We start from the raw sequence: 6,043 nt of genomic DNA on the forward strand, positions 1-6,043 counted from the left end.
GGCTCAAAGAGAACCGAGTACTCGAAGGAAAACGAGTACCCGATTTTTTTCGGGCAGCTCGAAGAGAACCGAGTACTCGAATTTTTTCGGGCGGCTCGAAGAGAACCGAGTACTCGATTTTTTTCGGGCGGCTCGAAGAGAACTGAGTACTAGAATTTTTTCGGGCGGATCGAAGAGAAACGAGTACTCGAAGTAAGTACATTCGGTCCGCTCGAAAAAAATCGAGTACTGGGTTCTTTCGAGCCGCTCGATTTTTACCGGTACTCAGCTCGGTCGGTTCTTCGAGCCGAGTCAGGCTCGGCTCGCTTTTCCCGAGTACTCGAACAGTTCTAGTTTCCTCGTTGGCCATCCCGGCGCAAGGGATAACTAGTAGACGAACGAACACAATTATATTTGGCCATGCAGAGCAGTAGCTATAGATTTATGCAATGTTAGGACTAGCTAGTCTCATATGACCGGTCGTAATGGCGTTCGGTTAAAGATAGACACTTGATCAATATTCGGGTCTTAGAGCATATAAACATAGAGGAAGCATTCAATGGGCGAAAATGCAGACGGCGCTAGAAAGAGAAAGTTATACATTGGAAATAGCCTCTCTTTCCAGCGCCGGAGGCGGCAGCGTTTTTCTTTTGATGTTAGAAAGAGAGAGGGTGTCCCCAGTGTCTTAAAGCATATAGACATGGAGGTCTCATTGAGAGCCCGAAACTGTCGCCAACACCGTGCGAGAGAGAAAGAGATTTTTTCTCGATGGAGCGAGCGAGAGAGGTAGAACGAGGGAATCCCAATCGCTCGCAATGCGCATGCGCCGGTGTACATCTCTCAGTCGCACCAGCTCACACATGTATTTCTCTCTCGCGTGATGTTGGCGACAGTTTCGAGGACAGGAGACATAAGGCAATGAAACCTCCAGTAGTATATGCTCCAAGTCCAATGTATATCTTTCTCTTTCTATCGCCGTCTACATTTTCGCTCATTGCATGCTTCCTCCATGTTTATATGCTCTAAGATCCGGGTTGCCGAAGTGTGAGATTGTTTTTATTACCAGAGGTTGGCAAGCATTTAACCCTTAACTGGTATACTGTTTTTGGCAAACGTGGCTGGTATACTGGGGTCGTGGCAGACCCCAAATAAAAAAGGACACAGAAATTTGTAAAGTCGACCCTGAATCAACCTCTATGAATATTTTGTTCTTAGGTAATGTGTAAAATAATAGAAACCTAGAAAGTTAAACTATTATTATAAAATTAATTAGAAAAACAGTTTACAAGCTTAGACAACCAAAAGTTTTGCAGCGAACTTTGCGTGCCTGTGGTCATGAGCGACCCCAAGATACCAGTTAAGGGTTAAGAGACCTGCTGGAATGCATGGGGAAGTACTACGCAGTATGACGTTGGCCATTATCGCTATTCTAAGGTTATGTCGTTACTATCATTACTATCACTTTCTATTATATTAAATATAACCCATATTCTTATTCATTATATGTACCAGTGAGTTATTATTTCTGTTCTCTACCCCACACGAAGAAGAAGACGACCGAGTCTTCTATCTGCTGAAGCGGACACCAGCCAGCAATGACCAGTACACTCGGTGCTTATTCTTATATCGGTGCTATTATTATTTGAAAAAGAAATTTAGATACCTCAACTAAATGCGCATAAATAAATGCGCACTTTATACTAACCAAACGTGATTTACTGGATTGTGGTGTTTGCAGTATTATCATGACTGTTAAGGATATCTCTAAACTCTTGACTTTCCTAATTAATGTTAAGGGGCAATTGCGCGCTGTTGGACCGAAAAATAGGTAGTTCTTTATAAATTTTTTGTACAAAAACGATTCGACGAACTAATTTGAGGTTTGGCAGGCTGTTTTATTGTATCTTGAACTATTGCTCTGAATTTTCATGTGACAGTGAGAAAAAACATGGGAGATACAGAGAGAGCGTTGAAAATTAATCGGGCGGCCCTGGCGTTGACGAAAAGTACTGTAAAGGTGAAATCACACGGCTCGTGGCTCCGCGAACTGGCTCGGATCGTCTAGCTCGTCAAGGCGGCTTGGCGAGCCTGGGTGAGCCGAGCCATAACCGATCAGATGGCGCGTGGATCGCCGATCCGTGAGCGAGGGTCGCGGAGCCACGAGCCGTCTGATTTCACCTTTAGGGTTATCAAAAACAAAAAGGAAAAGGGATTCTTAAACTATATGAATGTGGCTATGGGTGGTAGTTCATGCAATTAAGAAAAATAAAAAAAAATGTTAAAATGGCAGCCTCTTGAAGAAGTTGAAGCGCCCTGATTTGAGTCTGAGAAAGGTTTTGCCTCAAAATCGGGGAAACTTCTTTAAATAAAAAAGTAACGGTAACAGATACGGCAATGAATCTACTACCACCCATAGCCACATTCATATAGTTTAAGAATCTATTTTCCTTCTTGTGTTTCGAATAACCCTTACAGTACTTTTCGTCAACACGAAGACCACCCGATTATTTTTCAACGCTCACTTTGCATATGCCATGTTTTTTTTTCACTGTCACATAAAAATTCATAAAAATAGTTCAAGATACAATAAAACAGCCTGCCAAACCTTAAAATAGTTTGTCGAACCGTTTTTACACAAAAAATTCATAAAGAATTACCTATTTTTCGGCCCAACAAGCCGCAATCCCTCCTTAAGAGAATTTCCAATCTGCTAACTTCTTTTAGAGAAGCGAAACTACTGTATGAGGTAATGTGGTATGTATTTGTAAAACTCAGCTGTGTATATTATATCCCTATAGCCACTATAAGCAGTTGATACGGCAGTAAAGAGCCACTGAAGATAATATTAAGAACACGTAATCCAGAATCACATTTTTGCAACTTGAATTCATCTATCCCTAATACCTTTCTCACCGACAATATAATTGTTCGTGTTCTACACATAACGTCCTTTTTTATGCTCACAGCTACCCCGTATGAAACTACTTATTAGCCATTCCTCCATAGAAGGAACTCCTTTAGCTCACTAAAACCAGTGTAGTTTATTTTAGTAGGTACTCAAGGAGTTTAATGTTCAGTTGAACTTCTGAATTAAATGCAAACAGACTACAGTCACCCTCAATCATTTTACGTAACACTGTTGACACTTTTACAGGTAAGTATTCACGTTTGTACATTGCGTGATAGTATCGTGAGTGGTGAACTATGAAATCCTCTTTATTATTACTTTTGTCTAAGATTACTTGGTACAGTTCTACCTGCTGTTAAATTCAGAATCAAGCAGAAAGCTGGACTAGGTACGCAGATTCAGTAATCCTTACACTACTCTGTGAATGCTTCAACGACATCTGGACCCCTAGTTCAAATTCAGGAAACATTCTGCGATTACTGTACAGTTTATCAAATAAACGTGTCGAAGATTAATATCTCCAAGTGGGAATTAGTAACGTATTTAAATCCCATCATTTTATGGTGTATTCTCCTTCAATTTATTTGCACGGGGGTGTACGTAACAAGTTAGGTTACCTATAATCTTCATAATATCGCTCGCAGAACTTGATCCTAGATGTTTTGCACACGCCACATATTGCACGTTTTTAAAAGTGAAGTAGTATCTGGATGTTTATGACCTGGAGTGTACTCGTCTTAAAAATGACTTTTCCACCAATTCAAAACGGAACGGCGTACACGCAGAACCGGTAGCCTGTCGCGTGGTCGCCAAAGAGGCATATCTCATATACAGAAACGATTAGAAAGTATGTACGAATGAAGTAATATGTCTATTGATGCAGTAATACACAGTAAGTACCTGCAGTAAGAAATTGTTATTAGGTGCTCAATTTTCGGGAAAACAATCTTTCGCGTCATACATCATATGTGAAGACTGTAATAACACATGGACCAGATTTGGGTACACAATAATCCCTACTGCTATATAAAAGTGAAACGTTGTCTGTTGGTTTGTCCTTCTTTCACGCCCAAACGGCTGAACGGACTTCAATGAAATTTGGAATATATATTACATACGTCCTAGATTAGATTATAGGCTATTTATTTTTTTAGGCTCTTTTATTTTGGAAACATCATAAATAATTCCCGGGTGAAATTGGGTAACGGGCTAGCTAGTAAGTTATAAAATGTGTTGAAATGTTATTTCTCGGTACTTATTTGATAATTTATTGAAGCTAGCGAACAATTTTCTTTAAATTTTTTTGTTACTCATTTCCCCAGTGACTGATTTCTTACTTTGTTTTATATTTGAATATGCTGTTTTAAATAATCGCATAAATAGTTGCTGGCTTTTTTGGTCTTGATTTTATCCAGTTCAGGTATTAATCTTTCATTATTGAATACTCAAAGGCACGTTTTTATTAAATTTCAGTTAAAATTTTAAATCTACCAGCTTCAATATTTTTATTTATTTTTATTAGTTTTGACAGCTGTTGCGACGTTTCAGTCGGTATTAAAAAATTTGTGTTCTTCTCCCTTCTTCATCGCGTGAAATTTTGTAATAATTTTCTGACAATCTTTAGTGCGATTTTCACTACCAAAAACGAATGTTCATCTATTTCTGTTGTGTTTGGGTCTGTTGAACTCAAATGGACGTTGAACGGTAACACCGTTTGACAATTAACGTTTGCCTTAAGCAGCGATAAAATGAAGGACGACATTGCTCACTTGTAACGCAAAAGTGAAAGCGTGAATAACTGTTTAAATAAACATTACAATCCAAGCACAGTAACAATTACGTTAAGCTTATGAAAAATAAATCGATAAGTGAGTTTCTCTGCAGAATTTGAAAATCCCTATGATATATTTTCGAAGAAATGAATATTCCCGTGCGAAAAAATCTAGGTAGTCTACTGCAGATAAGAAGCTAGACATAACAATAAGAAAGATATATGTTTCGACTTTCTCTTTGCAACGAAGACGATTTAATCTAGCTCTTAATTTCTCATAGACTTATTATTACGGAAGATCGTGTTTAAATTTATAGTGGGAAAAGTCGTCCTTACAATAGGATTGATTTAATTCGTTAGCTCACGAATTTTTCGGAAGAAAACAGCCTTGTTTATAGTAAAATTACAGTAGCATCGAATACTTTGCTGCAACACAATGGATAGACAGTTGTGTCAGGCCTAATTATACATATACCAATGTACATACGTTAGATAATAATATTTAGTACGTTATTGCAATATTGCCTTATTACAATTATTACTACGTGAGCGTTATTAAATCACTGCCATTTGAGTGCATGTGTGCAGAGGGGTAGATGCTGGTTCTGCTCTCAAAAGTGTTGGTTTTTGAATGTTCGAATAGATGTTTAGTGTGGACGTGAAAAATAAACTAAAAGTATATATCTCGTGGCGTTTATTAAATGTTGGTACAATTTGGTTTCATTCCTGTTAATTTACATCGCTGTCATAACAATATTTCCATTTGTATTTCCATATAATCAGCAGGGATAACAATTCTTGTATTACGTCACTTCTGATTTTTCGTTCAGAAACGCATAAATATCCACCCAAACAAATAGCACTTTTGTTAAAGTAAATATTTATTCCAAACAAATTTGTTTTATTACTGTCGATAGAGAAGTAAATACTTATGCAATACTAGCCCCACATAAATTGATTTCGATTTGTAAATGTATAACAGAAATTCAAAATGGAATCTGATTAATAGAAAATAAAATAGCTGTATCTTACTTCTATAAAGAAGTAAACCTTGAAGGTAAATAATGAACATGTGAAGTAAACTCTCTGTTGAGAAAATCGTAAGCATAAGTACAGCGACTGACAGCTTCTAGTGTGCTATTATATGTAATTTATAAAGTAAACCAAAGTTTTGTAAGTGGTAGTTAAAAGTGACGTTCGGATACGAATTGCTTCATGCATGTTTCTAATGCAGCATTTGGCACGCGACTGTTCTCGATGCTGGAACAGAAAACATTTTTATCCCCCCCTCCAGATTCATAATGTATATCAACTTATATATCGTATATTTCAGATACTCACAGATAGCACACGACGTCTTAGAGACGTCCATTTTACGTCTGTTG

The sequence above is a fragment of the Andrena cerasifolii genome, chromosome 2 (assembly GCF_050908995.1).
Source record: "Andrena cerasifolii isolate SP2316 chromosome 2, iyAndCera1_principal, whole genome shotgun sequence".
In the NCBI taxonomy this organism is placed as follows: Eukaryota; Metazoa; Arthropoda; class Insecta; order Hymenoptera; family Andrenidae; genus Andrena; species Andrena cerasifolii.